We start from the raw sequence: 18,093 nt of genomic DNA, 5'->3' as shown, positions 1-18,093 counted from the left end.
TTAAGCTTGAGTTAATTAGTACATAGTGTAATATTAGTTTTAAGAGTAGAAATTAGTGATTCATCACTTATATAGAACACCCAGTGCTTATCACAATTTTTTGAGGAACCTCCATACTTTTTTCCACAGTAACTATACCAATTTACATTCCCACAAACAGTGCGTGAGTGTTCCCTTTTCATCCACAACCTCACCAACACTTGTTGCTTCTTGTTTTTATTTGATCCTAGCCTTTCTGACAGGTGTAAGGTGATCTCTCACTATGGTTTTGATTTGCATTTCCCTGATGATTAGTAATGTTTAGCATCTTTTCATGTGTCTGCCATCTTTATGTCTTCTTTGGAAAAACGTCTTTTTGGGTCCTCTGCTCTTTTTTTTTATGGGATTGTTATTTTGGTGTTGAGTTGTAAAATTTATTTGTATATTTTAGATATTAACTCCTTATCAAATATATCATTTGCAAATTTCTTCTCCCATTCAGTAGGTTGCCTTTTAATTTTGTTGATAGTTTCCTTCACTGTACAAAAGCTTTTTACTTTGGTGTAGTCCCAATATTCTATTTTTTTTACTTTTGTTTCCCTTGCCTGAAAAGACATCTAAAAAAATGTTAAGGCTGATATCAAAGAGATTACTGCCTGTTTCTTCTAGAAGTTTTATGGTTTCAGGCCTCACATTTAGGTATCTAAGCCACTGAGTTTATTTCTGTGGATGGTATGAGAAAGTGGTCCACTTCTATTCTTTTTCATGTAACTGTCCAGTTTTCCCAGTATCAGTTATTGAAGACTACCTTTTTCCCACTATATATTTTTACCCCCTTTGTCATAGATTAATTATGTAAGTCTGGGTTTATTTCTGGGTTCTCTATCCTGTTCCATTGATCTATGCCAGTAGCATGCTGTTTTGATTACTATCACTTTGGAGTATATCTTAAAATGTAGGATTGTGATACCTGCAGCTTTGGTCTTATTTCTTGAGATTGTTTTGGCTATTCAGGGTCTTTTGGGTTACATACAAACTTTAGGATTATTCTAGTTCTGTAAACACACACACATTATTTGGATAGGGATTCCATTGAACCTGTAGACTGGGTAATATGGACTTTTTAACAATAGTCTTCCAATCCAAACACACAGAGTATCTTTTCATATGTTTGTGAAACCTTCAGTTTCTTTTATCAGTGTCCTATAGTACTTTTCAGAGCACATTTCTTTTATTCCCTTGGTTAAGTTTATCCCTAGGTATCTTACTGTTTTCGGTAAAATTGTCAAAGGAATTGTTCATTTCTCTTTTTGACACTTCACTATGAGTGTGTAAAAATGCAGCCAACTTCTGTATATTTTATATCCTGCAACGTTACTAAATTTATTTATAATTTCTAATAATTTCTTGGTGGAGTCTTTAGGGTTTTCTATATACAGTATTGTATCATCCACAAATAGTGATAGTTTTACTTCTTTGTTACCAATTTGGATGCCATTTATTTCTTTTTGTTGTCTGATTACTGTAGTTAGGACTTCTAGTACTATGTTAATAGAGGTGATGAGAGTGGACATCTTTGTCTTGTTCCTGATCTTAGAGAAAAAGCTCAGCTTTTCACCATTGAGTATGCTGTGAGTTGTGGGTTTGTTCTATATGGCCTTTTTATGTTGTGGTAGGTATCCTCTAAACCTATCTTGAGAGTTTTTATGTTGAATTTTGTCAAGTGCTTTTTCTGCATCTATTGAGATAATCATATGCTTTTTATCCTTCTTTCTCTTAATGCGATGCATAATATTGATTTGCAAATATTAAGTGATTCTGCATCCCTGGGATAAATCCCACTTGATTATAGCAAAAAAATTCTTTTATTATTTCATTACTTAAGTGCAGTTGACATAATGTTACATTAGTTTCACATGCATAACATAGTGATTCCAAAACTATATGTTCAGCTATGCTCACCATAAGTATAGCCACCATCTGTCACCATGCAACACTACTAAAATACTGTTGACTATATTCCTTATACTGTACCTTTAGTCCCAATGATTTACTTATTCCTTAACTGGAAACCTGTACCTCCCACTCCCCTCACACTTTTTGACCATCCCCTCACCTTCTCCCCTCCAGCAGCATCAGCTTGTTTTCTCTACTTATGGGTCTGTTTCTGCTTTTGTTAGTTTCTTTATTCATGTGTTTCTTGGATTACGCATATAAGAGAGAGCATATGGTATTTTTCTCTCTCTGACTTATTTCACTTGGTGTAATGCCCTAAGTCCATCCATATTGTTGCAAATAGCGAGATCTCATTCTTTTTTTCTGCCTGGGTAATATCGCATTGTATTTATATAACCACATCATCTTTATCCATTCATTTATCAATTTACACTAGGGTTATCCCCCATACTTTGGCTATGGTAAATAATGCTTCAATAAACATAGGGATACACATATCTTTTCAAATTAGTGTTTTTATTTTCTTTGGGTAAATATCCAGTAGTAGAATTACTGGATCACATGGTAACTTTATTTTTAATTTTTTGAGGAACATCCATTCTATTTTTCACAGTGGATGCACCAGTTTATATTCCTACCAACAGTGTACAAGTGTTCTTTTTTCCCTCCCTAGATCCTCACCAGCATTTATTAATTTCTTGTCTTTTTGATTTGAGCCATTCTGACAGGTGTAAGGTGACAGCTCATTGTAATGTTGATTTTCATTTGCCTGATGTTAAGTAATGTTGGGCATCTTTCATGTGTCTGTTGGCTATCTGTACGTCTTTTTTGGAAAAGTGTCTATTCAGGTCCTCTGCCCAGTTTTTTAAAATCAGATTTGATATTTTGGTGTCCGGTTGTAGAGTTCCTTTATATATTCTGGATATTAACCCCTTATAAGATATATCATTTACAAATATCTTTTCCCATCACGTAGGTTGCCTGTTCATTTTGCTGGTTTTCTTTACTCTGCAAAAGCTTTGTATTTTAGTGTACTCTCAATAGTTTTTTTTTTTTTCTTGTTTGAAGAGCCCTATCTAGAAAAATGTTACTAAGGCTGATGTCAAAAGGATTACTGCCCATTTTCTTCTGGGAGTTTTATGGTTTCAGGTCTCACATTTAGGTTTTTAATTCATTTTTAGTTTGTGTGCATGGTATAAGAAAGAGGTCTGATTTCATACTGAAGTAGTTGAAAGAGAAATTAAGAAAATCACCCCATTTAAAATCACACCAAAAGATAAAATACCTAGAAATAAACTTAAAGTAGGTGAAAGGCCTGTACTCTGAAACCTGTAAAACATTGACTATAGAATTGAAGATGACACAAACAAATGGAAAAGTATTCCATGCTCATGATTAAAGGTCCATATTTCCCCCCAAACAACTTACAGATCTCATGCAATACTTATCAGAGTTCCAATAGCATTTTTCACAGAACCAGGACAAATAATCCTAAAATTTGTATGGAGCATAAAAGACCCTGAACAGCCAAAGCAATTTGAAGAAAGAAAATCAAAACTGCAGATATCACAATCCCAGATTTCAAGATATACTATAAAGCTGTAGTAATCAAAGTAGTATGCTACTGGCACAAAAACAGATATGCAGATGAGAATAACAGGATAGAGAGCATAGAAATAAACCCATATTTGTGTGGTCAATTAATCTATGACAGAGGAGGCAAGAATATTCAATGGGGAAAGCTCAATCTCCTCAATAAATGCAAAAAAAATTTACATGTATTTGGTTTGCTAATGAGAATTTTTGTATCTATATTCATCGGTGATATTGGCCTATAGTTCTCTTTTTTTCATAGTGTCTATCTGGTTTTGGTATTATGGTAATGTCAGAATTGTAAGGTTATGTACAGACATGTGTATATATATATACATATATACACATATATATATTGACATTTTACTGTTTTCTTGTTTTTATAGTTTTTTTGTTGCTGCTTTCTTTTGTTCTAGTGTTTTGCTGGTTTTCTTTAGTGCTGTGCTTGGAATACTTTCTCATTTTTTGTGTATCAGTAAGTTTTTGATTTGTGATTACCATGGTGTTCATATATAATATCCTATGTGTATAGCAATCTATATTAAATTGATGGTCACTTAAACTTGATCACATTTAAAAGCACTACATTTTTACTGCTCCCTCCATGTTTTATGTATATAGTGTCATTTTACATCTTTTTAACTTTTTGTATCCTTTGATTAGCTTTTGTAGATATAATTGATTTTACTACTTTTATGTTTTATCCTCCATACTACCTTTATAAATAATTATTCTACATTTACTATGTTTGCTTCTACCAGTTAATTTTTTTCCTTTCATAATTTTCTTCTAGTTATGGCCTTTTCTTTCCATTTAAAAAATTCCCCTTAACATCTCTTGAAAGGCCAGTTTAGTAATGATGAACTCCTTTAGCTTTAGTTTGTCTGGAAAACCCTTTATTTTTCCTTTTAATCCTGAATGTTAATCTTGCAGGGCAAAATATTCTTTGTTGTACATTTCTTCCTTTCAGCACTTTAAATATGTCATGCCATTCTCTTCTGGCCTGCAAAGTTTCTGCTGAAAAATCAGCTAATAGACTTTTGGGTTTCTCTTGTACATTACTAGCTTCTATTTCCTTGCTGCTTTTAAGATTCTGTATTTTTGACTTTTGCCTTTTAAATTGTTATAGGTCTTGATATGGACCTCCTTGGGTTCATCTTGTTTGGGGTTCATCCATTTTGAATCTAATGTCTATTACCTTCCTCCAGATTAGGGAAGTTTTGAGCTACTATTTAAGTTCTCTCTCTCTCTCTCTCTCTCTCTCTCTCCCTCCCTCCCTCACTCCCTCCCTCCCCTGGGATCCCTATAATGTGAATGTTATGCTTGATTATGTCACACAGTTTCTTAAAGTTAGTTTGCTGTTCAGCGTGGTTGCTTTCCACTACCCTGTCTTCCACATCAACGATCCATTCTTCTGCATCCTCTAATTTGCTGTTGATTCCCTCTAGTGTATATTTTATTTCAGTTTTGAATTATTTAGCTCTGTCTGGTTATTTTTTTAATATTTTCTATCTCTTTGTTGAAGTTCTTACTGAATTTATCAATTCTTCTTTCAAGTCCAGTGGTATTTTTATGACCATTACTTTGAACTCTTTATCAGGCATATTGCTTATCTTTGTTTCATTTTTCTCTTCTCATGTGACTTTTTTTTCTTGTTTTTCATTTGGAACACAGTCTTCCTTTTCTTTTTAGCTTTCTGTGTTTGTTTTCATGTGTTAGGTAGGTCAGTTATGTCTCCTGGTCTTGGAAGTAGTGACCTTATTTAGAAGTATTCCCATGGCGCACTGTAGCATAATCCCCTTTAATCACCAAAGGCAGACCCTCCATGGGTTTCCCCTGTGTAGGCTACATGTGCCATCCTGTTACAGCTGAGCTGTAATCACTGTAGGCATGTTGGTGCATTAAATTGGCCTTCAGCCCAACTTTCTGTAATAAAACCCTTTCCTTACTGTAGGATCACTGGTGGGCCAGGTTTGCTTCTTGTGCTGCTAAAAGATTCAGCTATAGCCCCACTGGTGGGTGGGACCAGCCCTCAGCCCACCTGTGCTAGCTGTAGAAGCATCAAAGGACAAGGCTTGCTCTCTGCACAGCCAGCTGAGAGCCCAGCTGCAGGAACTGTGGGATCCTAGTGTGGGGGCTTAGTTTCTCCCTTCTTCAGTGCAGGAGGGGTTGCCCATTGGGTATAGCAATGTGCTTTGGAGGGATAGCTGCTGGGACAAATGGATTGGATGAGATAGATCTGCAGGGGGATGCTGGGGTGGATAATTAGGTGCTAGTAAGGTGGATAGAAAGTGTTAGAACTGGCTCTGGCAAGCATTTGGCTATGTTGGCTGGGGGAGGGTAAGAAAAATGGCACCCACCAGCACTTTCATTCCTGTAGAAAGCTACTGTAGATCCCTGCCCCAACCCAGCATACATCCTAAATTGGTAATAAATCTCCTTCACATATACCCCCAGACACTTTTCAAACTGCTGCTGCTGTACATGTCTCAGGCTGAGTTATCTAGTGGCTAGCTCTTTAAGGGATGAGACTCAGTTTCCTATTGCCCTCTTGTTCCTCTGGAGTTCAATCCTGGTGATTTTCAAAGCCAGATGCTACAGGGACTGGTTTTCCCAGTGCGAGTCTTCAAAACCAGGGATGCCCAGTGTGGAGTCTGATTTTTTTTTCTTCATTTGTGCTTGTGATGTCCTTCCTATTTGTGGTTAGATATGCCAGGAGTTTTAGTTTCTAACTGCATCTGCACCTCCCCTACCCTTTTTGATGTGGCCTTGTCTCTACAACTAGCTGTTCTACCAGTATTCAGATGGCTTTTGGAGTTAGTTGCAGTACATATAGTTGTTGCCGCATTGTTTCCATGGAATGAGATGAGCTTGGATATTCCTAAGCCACTATCTTCCCTCTCTTAAGACTCAGGTCACTTATACATTTTTCCACTTAAGCAACATATCTTTTTTGTCACCCACTTGCATTGTTGGGACTTGTGGTATAAATTTAGGAACTTAAACTCATGCATATTGAATTATATCAGATTTATAAATAGCTCAAAAAAATAATCTGGTATTATCTTCTAAGGAACTGTCTGATTTTACTAGAAATTATGGTCCAGGAAATAGGGAAACCATAGAAATATTCAGAGGACTCAAGTTGTCTTGAGTCTAAGAACTTTCTTTGGTGTAAAAGTTTGGCATGGATGATGGTTCCCATGGCAGAAAGAATAGATCTGTCTTTCCCATAGAGCTTTCAGTGGGTTCATGATTTATTTATATGTTCTCCACAGGGTTTGCAAAGTTCTTTGCTTACAGTAGGTCCTCAGAAAACATTTGCTGAATACATGAAAAGGGGGCAAGAGGTAAATGCATGCACTATTGATTTTTATAACGAAAGTCATTTGCTTTTCTGAAATTCACTTTAATTCCAGTATAGCACAAACATTGCTTTTGAGTGAGGTGGCTTTGTATTGACCACTGAATTTCCTGTGATAAAATTGAAAATATCCACAGAAGTTGGCTAGTTCATAGAACTTTAATCAAGATGGTTTGACTGAAACAGATATGAGAAACCACCAAAGAAATTTTCTAACTCAGTAGCTTATCTGAGACGTTTTCACATTACCCAATTATTGGATTTTTTTCAGGAATAAATCTAAGTTTAAATAAAAACCTGTACACTTTGAGAGTAGGCAGCTGAAATCAAGAGTTGCTTAGACTTTTATATCTGACTCAAGGTGAAAATTGGTTAAAATTGATACAAAAATAATTCCTAAGAATAAAATCCTTCCTGTAAAACCCAACGATGATTGGTGCTCTTTGTCCCAAGAAATGAAAGATTACAGTGGTTAATGTCAAATTTCTCAAAGTAAGAATGTCTTTTAATGGATAAATTGCGAACACAGCAAGAAACAGCACAATAGACTTACTGTTATATGTTAAGATCTCAATGGAGGTAAAGTTCTTCATTATTACAACCCTCACATTTGACCTTCAAAAAATGGGAAAATAAATTAGCCTAATATCTGCCCAGATATTAAAGTAAAAATCACTGGCTTAGAAGAGAATAAACTACCCTTAACTCTCTGCAAATGTGTTTTTTCCCTTACTTTGATATATTTAAGATATTCTAAGAAAGTAAAGGGGTCAGGATTCTGGAAAACTGTTCTGGTTAACAGCAGGGATCCAAAGATCCAGAGAGAGACCTGTCAAATATATCTTTGGTTTTTTTCTTTTTTATTTTTTTTAAGATTTTTTAATTTTTTTATTTATTCATAGAGACCCACAGAGAGAGGCAGAGACACAGGCAGAGGGAGAAGCAGGCTCCATGCCAGGAGCCCGACGTGGGACTTGATCCCGGGTCTCCAGGATCAGGCCTCAGGCTGCGGGTGGCGCTAAGCCGCTGCACCACCAGGGCTGCCCTCTTTCTTTTTAAAAAAAAAAAAAAAGAATTTATTTATTTATTCATGAGAGACACACAGAGAGAGGCAGAGGGAGAAGCAGGCTCCCCATGGGAAGCCTGACAGGCAACTCCATCCGCAGACCCCAGGACCATTACCCCAGCCAAAGGCAGATGCTCAACCACTGAGCCACCCAGGTGCCTCTTTGGTTTTTATCTTCTAAATGATTTTTCTACTGCAAGTCAGCCTTTCCATCTTTACCACCTGTGGTAATTCAGGCCTTCATCAACATTTTCTTAAGCTAGTACTTCTCAAGTTTGAGTGTCCATTAGAATTATCTAGAGAGCTTATTACAATTAAGATTGCTGAATTTCATCTCCAGAGCTCTGATTCAATTGTTCTGGGGTACTTGAAGAGCTATCCACATTCCCATATTCAAAGCATCATTAATTCACAATAGCCATGATATGGAAGCAACCTAAATATTCATTGATGGATGAATGAATAAAGAAAATGTGGTTTATATATACAATGAAGTATTATTCAGTCTTTAAAAAAAAGAAATTTTGCCTTTTGCAATAACATGGGTGAGCCTGAAGGACATTATGCTAAGTGAAAACAAGCCAGATACAGGTACAAATAAGCCAGATACAGAAAGACAAATACTGTATCATTTCACTTATATGTGAAATCTAACCAAGTCAAACTCATAGAAATGGAATGGTGGGGACATCTTATTGGCACAGTCCGTTAAGCATCAACTCGAGTCGTGATCTCAGTCATGAGATCAAGCCCCACTTTAGGTTCTGCACTCAGAATGGTGATTGTCAGGAGTTTAGGGAAGAGAGAAATGGAGACATATTGGTTCAACTTTCAGTTATAAGATGACTGAGCTCTGGGATCCTAATGTACAGTATGCTAACTATAGTTAATGTATTGTAGGCTTGAAATTGGCTGAGAAGGCAGATCTTAAGTGCTCTTATGACCTACAGGGGAACCTGGCTGGTTCAGTCAGTAGAGCATGTGACCCTTGATCTCAGGGTTATAAGTTTGAGACCCGCGTTGGGTGTAGAGATCACTTAGCAGTTTTGCAGAATTTTTTTTAACTATGTTAGTAACTCAGCTTGATTATGGTAACAATTTCACAATGAATATCAAAATATACTGTATACTTTAATGTGTATGATTTTTATTTGTCAATCGTACCTCAATAAAGCTGGAAAAAAAAATAGTTCTGGGGTGAGGTCTAAGGATTTGGATTTGTAACAAACTTTGCAGTGAGGCTGAGACTGCTGATCCAAGGACATTAGTTTGAGAATCTTGCCCTAAATTATTATATTCCTGCTTCTTTGGTTTATCTCACCTAAAAACATCCTCTGTGATGCCTGTTTTATTCTCCTAGAGAAAATACTTCCATGTCTTCTCATTATCAACCTACAGGATAAGGACCAAGCTCCTTCACTGACTCAGAGTCTCCTATGAGTGTTCACTTCTCTATCTGTCTCTTCACACACACTCCACTTTCACAAGACCGCCAGAGGCTATTTTCTGTACTTTATCATTTCCTTGAAAGTAGGACTTAGGTCACTTATTCATTATAATGTTTTAATTGTCTAGCACTGTGAGCTTCACCTCAAGATATAGGTCTTATTAATTAAGATGGTGACTATTTCTGGTCAACTGAATTCATTCCATCAACATAAAATCCATCTAGGGAAAGGTAGGGCTCCTAGGGCCAGAGCCACAGAGACATCCAGGAAGGACAAAGAAAGTTTATTTCCAAAATTGAGAAAGATTGCCTGAATCTCAGGTAAAGGATTTTGTTTTTTTAAGGTCGAGAATAATACTCCCTTCATCACACTAAAGGACTGCAGAAATAAAGGGCTAGGATGTCTGGACAGTGACGGTTGGAGTGATGGAGTCATGGGAGACAGTGCTATAGCCTCTTTACTTGAGAATAATGTAGATTAGGATTCTAGTTCCAACTCTGCCACTTGCTTGGTGTAACTTTAGCCAAACTATTTAATATGTCTGTGCTTAAATTTCCACATCTGTGAAATGAGCATAATAGTCATTTCAGAGTGTTTTTACTGAAGATCCTAACAGACCAAGATATCTTGGGCACAAAATTTGTCTCAGTGGGGAACTTAAACTTCTGAAATTTGAAACATTCTCCCCTATCTATCCCAAAGAGAGGACTGAAGTTGACAAAAGAGACCAATACCTGGCTACCTTGTAAATTTGATTATCAAAGCCAAACTTTGGGACATTAAAAATAGGATTAAAAAATAGGTACTCATGGTATAAAGGCATTCATTTCAAGGTTTCTTGTCTTAGTATTAAGCATGCATGCATGTGTGTATAGTGTGTATATAATATGTGTGTATGTATACATATAAATTACATTTCATAAGGGGGTCTGTAATAGACCATGACAGAAACTGAAAGATTTATCATCAACTGTGTTTCCTGTATGAAGTCTTCTCATGTGGCAACCCCTTGTTTATTTCCCATCTTTTTTTTTTTCTTCCAAAGATTGAATTTTTTTACTCATGAGAGATACACAGAGAGAGAGGCACAGACACAGGCAGAGAGAGAAGCAGGCTCCATTCCATGCAAGGAGCCTGACACAGGATTTGATCCTGGGTCTCCAGGACCACACCCTAGGCCAAAGGCGGCGCTAAACTGCTGAGCCACCTGGGCTGCCCTATTTTCCCATCTTGATTATCAGTGAAATTCTTAAAATGAAAAATTAAAAAATTATTTTCTTAACTTTGAAGAAGTGTACTTGAGAAGGTGGCATCTGATTTGGTAGGCAGGCTTGAGGGAGAGAACACTAGTGAAAAAATGTATTTACTGTGTTAAAAATGAAACAGGCTTAGTCCATGGACTTGTGGGAGGGAATGATGTCATAGAAGCTGATTTGGGCCTAAGAATGGGGCTTATAATTTAATGATAGAATGATCTAGGAGAGTTCTTAGATATGGAATTAACTATGAAGCCAACTATTCCTTATGTATGTACTAAATCACCTGTGAGGAAATTTACATCTCTATTTCCATGCAGTGTGAGAAAAAAAAAAACTGGACAGTTTGAATAAAACAGGGAATCTAGAAGTAAATGTGCCTCCTGAAAAGCAAAACAGGGTCACATGTAGATTATCATAAATATAGCTCGCTTTAGAAGCATAATTGGACTCGAAAGAATTAGACCCAAAATACATGCAGGTGTGCCAAACCAGGAATTTAGGATTTCCTACAAAAAGGCAGGAGTGTGTAAGGAGAGCTCCCTCAGCCCAGGCTGCAATGATGACCATCTCAAGAGGGAGCCATATGTGGCCAACAGGGAAAATGGAATCATCCTGCATAGACTCTTCCTGTAGAGTTAAGACATGGCCTTCAAAATGGGAAGGCCTCTATGTCTCCATGATTATATCTCCTTTAGTCATTGGTAAGATGGTTTTGTTTTTGTTTGTTTGGTTGGTTTTTTAAAGTCCAGCCTCTTGGGGGCAGTGGTTTAGTACCACCTTTAGCCCAGGGCCTGGTCCTGGAGACCTGGGATTGAGTCCCACGTCAGGTTCCCTGCATGGAGCCTGCTTCTCCCTCTGCCTATGTCTCTGTCTCTCTCTCTCTCTCTCTCTTTCTCGTGAATAAATAAATAAAATCTTAAAAAAAAAAAGCCAGCCTCTTTTGTCTGAGCCATAGGATAAAGGGATTGTTCCATAACTTGATCAGGAAAAAAAAAGTGACAAAGGGGTGAAAGGGAAATTTTGTAGGGATGTAGGATCAGTTGTCTCCTGTGCTCTGCCCTTGTATCATCATAATGTTTGAAATAGATTTGAACTTGAATTTCCAGGGCATTATGTTAACCTACTTGTTTTTCTGAACCCACATCACACAAATAAGTCCTCTCTACAGTAGAAATTACCAAACTTTGGAACTAAAATCTCTTTAAATGATCCATTAAAAAAATAACTGTTCCATGGTCAAATGATTGGGAAGTTCTGCATTCTATCCCCCCTTGAAGGGATAGACACTACAGTTACTGAAGATGTGGCTGCAAATAAACCTATTTAATTATTTTCCCAGACTGTATTTCACTTATTTTTCCATTCAACAGTTGAGAATCCAGATGTTAGGCATCATACAAGAATGTGAGAAAAAATGGTGGCCCTCAATGTCTTCCCATCATATACAGATGGTCTCTAAGCTCTGCTTCTGCCTCTCACCTCCTCTTCCTCATTCACTGCATTCCAGCCTCCGGTTCCCTTTACAATTCCTGGAACATTCCAGCATGCTCCTGTCTCAGTTCATATACCCTCTCTTGGGGATGGTATTTCCCCCAAAATTCACCTGACTCACTTCCTCACTTCACACAAGGTGCTGTTCAAGTGTCCCATTCTCAGGTTGGTGTTCAAGACAGGCCTTTCCTGGCCTCTTTTAAAATAGCATTTACCAGGGCCACCTAGGTGGCTCAGTCAGTTAAATGTCAAACTCTTGATTTCAGATCAGGTCATGATCTCAGGATAATGAGGTTGAGTCCTGTGTCAGGCTCCATGCTGAGTGTGGAGTCTGCTTAAGATTCTCTCTCTCCCTCCCTTAGCCCCTCCATCCCACCCCTGCATGCATTCTCTTGTTTTCTCTCTATATATATAAAGAAGAAATAGCATTCACCATTACAGTGAAATTCCATATTCAGGTGACTGTTACAAACCTGTTTGTCTTTTTACCCCACTAGAATGTTTAATTCCAAACACCTAGAGCTATGCCTGGAACATAGAAAGTCCTAATTGTTGACAAATTGAATACATGGTGAAAAAAAATAATTATGGTTATTGCTTCATGGAGCTTATGGTTTAGCATAAGATGAAAAAATATGGTTGAAATTTAATAATATTGTGAGTGTTGTCACTGGGGACAAACATTATACACCGGAAGAATATGGGACTAGCACTAACATGGAGGAAATGACACTTAAACCAAGGCTTATAAAATGCCAGAGTTGAGAGAATGCATGGTCTATTTGTGAAATAAAACTTGAGTTTGCCTGATGGAGCAAAGCAGCATAAGGGTGAGACGACAGGCTTCAGAGCTCAACAAGTCCTTGTAAACATTAAAGAATCTGGATTTTGTCCTTAGAGCAATGAAGTCATAAAAAGGGTTTTAAGCAAGGAAAAGTAAAAGTCATCTAGATTTTAGAAACATTGGCCTGGGTGCAGTGTGGAGAGCAGACTGAAGGAACAAGATTATGGACAAGGTGGGGCACCTGGGTGGCTCAGCAGTCAAGTATCTGCCTTTGGCTCAGGTCATGATCCCCAGGTCCTGGGATCGAGCTCCACATCAGACTTCCCTGCAAGAAGCCTGCTTCTCCCTCTGCCTATGTCTTTGCCTCTCTCTCTCTCTCTCTCTCTGTGTCTCTCATGAATAAATAAAATCTTTTTAAAACAAGATTATGGGCAAGGAAACCAGCTCTGGAGATTGTTGCAATAATCTAATGAGGGTACAATGATAGTTTACATAAAGATTGAGGCAACAGCAATGGAGTGAAATGGCTGGGTTCAGGAGCTACATAGGAAGTATAATTCCTAGGATTTGGTCATTTATTTAATGTACAGGGTGAAGTAACTAAAGAATAATATCATTCAAGCTCCCCCTTTTTTTTTACATCACATCAACTAATATCCTGTAGGTTTGGTGTTCCATGGAATATGTTCTAGAAAGTACTGGTCCCTAAGAAGTTACCACATCTAGAAATATTATAAACCATGGAGGACTATTGGCATCTGTGAAGTGCATAATCAGTTCTACTCCTTAAAAACCACAGTTATAGAAGTGACCTGTATGGGGCCCTGTGAGTATACTAGCAGGTGAAGTGACTCTGAGCCATGGATGGATTTATAATCTAATCAACATTCATTGACCTAAGGGGGCTTGATTAGGAAAAGTTTCTAGGCGGGGTTGGTCTGAACCTAAGCCTCCCTCTTTATACCGGTTATGGTATGTGAAGGCCTGTTTACCTGTGGATAAAACTTCATTCTTCCTTTCTAAAATAAGAAATATTTCCATTGCTGGTGGTCTTGTGGAGCAGGGCCTCACAGGGAACATGTGGAGGGCCTCATGCAGTAGAAGGCTCATTGGTCTCCAAAGTCCAGGTATTTGCATAGCTCAGCACTTGAATTGAGGGTCAGACTAAATACTTTTTTCTACTAATATATTTCTTCTGAACAGCCTATTTTCTTTGTCCATTTTTAAATTTCAGTGTCAATGTTTTCAATTTCTGAGTTGACAGTTCTTTACATAACAAACATCTTAACATTCAGGCTCTCAATTTTGTAGAAAATATTTGATTAATTGCTTGACATTTTAGAAGTATTTAATATTTACAGTTAAAGCACTGAAGAATACCTTTGTGACATATTTCTATTTCTTCTAATCTTAGGCTGTCCTCCACACTTCCATTTCTAAATATTTAATTTTATTTTTAATATTTCTATGATTGGACTTTTTATTCTTTTGTGTACCTAGATTCAGCCAAGTGGATAGAAAGGTCTACTCTACTGGTTATTACGATAAAGGTACTTTCTGCCCTCATATTGATCTTAATAATTTAAATTTATTTACTACTAATTAACTACAAAAGAAAGACACACAATTATAATTTGCAGCTGATATGATTATATTCCTAGGAAAGCCAATCCAGTGAGAGGAACAAACATGTAAACTTACTACAAAGAAGTAAATAATTTAAAGATACATAAGCAGAATTTCATGGGTACCAGAAATATCATGGCAAATTTGGCCTGGGACAGTTAAGAATGGCTTCATGGGAGTGAGAGGTAGAGGACAGAATGGAAGTTATAGTTCCATATATATGAACTATATATAATGAATATATATGAACATATGTATGAACCAATATATGTGTGTGTGTGTATATATATTCATATATATATGATATGGTGTTTCCATATGGAATGATGAAAAAGTTTTGGAAAAAGATAGTGGCCGTGGTCCCATAATATTGTGAATGTAATTAATGCCACTGCTTTATACATTTCAGTGGTTAAAATAGAAAAGTTTTAGGTAATCTATAATCCTAATGTTTTTCATCATAATGTTTATAATTAATAATGTAATGTACCAGAAACCATTGAATTACAGACTTTAAATAGGTGAGTTGTATGGTAGGTAAATTATTATATCAGTAAAGCTTTATTTTTTTTTTCTTTAAAGAATGGCTGTACAGGGCTGATGACATTTGATTCACAAAAGACTGGAAGGGGATTACCAAATAAAGAGGAAAAGCATATTTTAGATAAGAAAAGCTATCTTTGGCATGGGGATTTTTCTTTTCAGAAAAATGTTATTTTCACTATATTTCTGTCAACTGTGTGCATAAGTCCAGAACCATTAACTTTCCTTTGAGAACAATTTTTGAATCAAGAAGGAGACTAGTGTCTGCCTTCAGCTCAGGTCATGCTCTCAGGGTCCTGGACTAGAGCCCAGAGTCAGGCTCCCTCCTCAGTGAGGAGTCTGCATCTTCCTGCCCCATCCCCCCAACCCTCCTTTCCCAGTTCATTTTCTCTCTCACACACACATGCTCTCTTAAATAAGTCTTTTTTTAAAAAAAAAAAAAAGTCTAGGCTAACAAGTGATAAACATTCTGGATGATTTTGAAGAATTATAACTTATTTTTTCATTGAAGTATAATTAACATAATGTTATATTAGTTTTGAGTGTACAATATAATAATCTAACAATTCTATATATTACTCAGTGTTCATCACCATAAGTGTTCTTAATCCTTTTTATTTCACTCATCCCCTGCCCCTCATACCTCCCCTCTGGCAACCAGTTTGAACCAGTTTGTTCTCTGTATTGAAAAGTCCATTTTCTTCTCTCTTATCTTTGTTCATTGTTATATTTCTTAAATTCCACATATGAATGAAATCATTTGGTATGTGTTTTTCTGAGTTATTTCATTTAGCACTATGCCCCCAGGCTGCTCCAAGCCATTGCAAAAGACAAGATCTCATTCCTTTTTATGGCTGAGTAATATTCTACTATGTGATATATATACACACACACATACCACATCATCTCTATCCTCTGTGGATGGACACTTGGGTTGCCTCCATATCCTGGCTGTTGTAAATAATGCTACAATAACATAGGGGTGCATATATATATTGGCTAGTGTTTTCAAAGAAGAATGATAACTTATTCTTAACATGGAACTTCTAGAGTAGAATGTTCATCTGATTAGTCAGAAATAGGGATCCCTGGGTGGCGCAGCGGTTTGGCGCCTGCCTTTGGCCCAGGGCGCGATCCTGGAGACCCAGGATCGAATCCCAAGTCAGGCTCCCGGTGCATGGAGCCTGCTTCTCCCTCTGCCTGTGTCTCTGCCTCTCTCTCTCTCTCTCTCTCTCTCTCTCTCTCTCTGTGTGTGTGTGACTATCATAAATAAATAAAAAATTAAAAAAAAAGATTACTCAGAAATAACATGTTTGTTCTTGAGTTTGTTAAAAATTCTTGCCTTTGGGACTCACTTTCTAACTCTGGATCCTGAATGATTGAGGGGAAAAACTCTAAAGTTGAAGAGTTTGGATCTCTACCACTAACCAATGATAATAACTGAAACTCTGGAATCCAGCTTAGTATTGTGAAGAGTGAGATTGTCAAGGACTCAGAATAGACCATTTAAGACATCAGCTATTCCAAAATAAATTTTCCTTCAACACAATCACTATAATGATTACATGCTCCAGTAAAAACATTGAGTCTTGATTCTTGGTATCACCACTTACTACCTGTGTAATAATGCATTAGACAAAGCTCCATTTCTTATTGATAAAGTAGGGTTCTTTACATATGGGACATTCATGTTGAAACAAAATAATAGAATATATGTATTTAATCCCAGATGTGCTTTATAAATAGCAATTCAAAAAAAATAGCAATTCACTGGGTCATCTTTTAAATTTTTTTCCTTTGGCCCATTTTAAAAATTGTGTTAAAATATCAACAACATAAAATTTACCATTACAACTATTTTAAGTGTACAATTTAGTGGTATTAGTAATTTAAGCCATATATTGTCATTTTAAAGATATTTAAACTTTTTATTATGGATATTAAAAGCATACAGAAGCAAAAGTATACACACCACTTACTTCTGCAATGTACCCTCAATTTCAGAAACCTGTTTCTGCATCCCCAGAATCAATTCCACTTGATCGCTCTGATTGACCTTTATCATGATTGTTGGATGCACTGTGGTAATATTTTGTTGAGAATTTTTGCATCTAGTTCATTAGAGATTTTGGCCTGTAGTTTTCTTTTTTTGTAGTGTGTTTGCCTGGTGTATCAGGGAAATGCTAGTCTTGTAGAATGTATTTAAAAGCTTTCCTTTCTCTTCTGTGTTTTTTTGTTTGGGTTTTTTTTTTTTTTTTTTGGAATAGTTTGAAAAGAATGGGTATTAGCTCTTTTTTAAATGTTTGGGAGAATTTATCTGTGAACTCATCTGGTCCTGGAATCAATGTGAGTTTTTAATTGTTGATTCCATTTCATAACTAGTAATTGATTTCAGGTTTTTCTATTTCTTTCTGACTCCAGTTTGGAGGATTGTATGTTTTGAGGAATTCAGTCTTTTCTTGGTCTGTTTTGTTGGCATATTATGACCAATCCTATTTCATCTATATTGCTAGTGACTTCCGGTGCATCTTCCTCTTACTGGATTATTTCAAAGAAAATCATACTGTTTAATCACAAACACTTCAGAATGAGTTATAAAAGATGAATACTCCATTTTTTATAAAAACATACAGGGCAGCCTGGGAGGCTCAGCAGTTTAGTGCCATCTTCGGCCCAGGGCGTGATCCTGGAGACCTGGGATGGAGTCCCATGTTGGGGTCCCTGCATGGAGCCTGCTTCTCTCCCTCTGCCTGTGTCTCTACCTCTCTGTCTCTGTCTCTCTCTCTGTCTCTCTCTCTCTCTCTCTCTCTGTTTCTCATGACTAAATAAATAAAATCTTAAAAAAAATCAAACCAAAAAAAAAAAACCCCACACAAACTGTCACTTTACCCAAATACACAATAATTTTTAGTGTACAAATTTCCCTTCGTATTTCATAAGTGATTTTTATTGAACTGTAGTTGAACAATATTATTTCATACATG

The sequence above is a fragment of the Nyctereutes procyonoides genome, unplaced genomic scaffold (assembly GCF_905146905.1).
Source record: "Nyctereutes procyonoides isolate TBG_1078 unplaced genomic scaffold, NYPRO_anot_genome, whole genome shotgun sequence".
NCBI classification, from domain to species: Eukaryota; Metazoa; Chordata; class Mammalia; order Carnivora; family Canidae; genus Nyctereutes; species Nyctereutes procyonoides.
The sequence above is the reverse complement of the archived record's forward strand: the minus strand, read 5'-3'. Positions refer to the sequence as shown.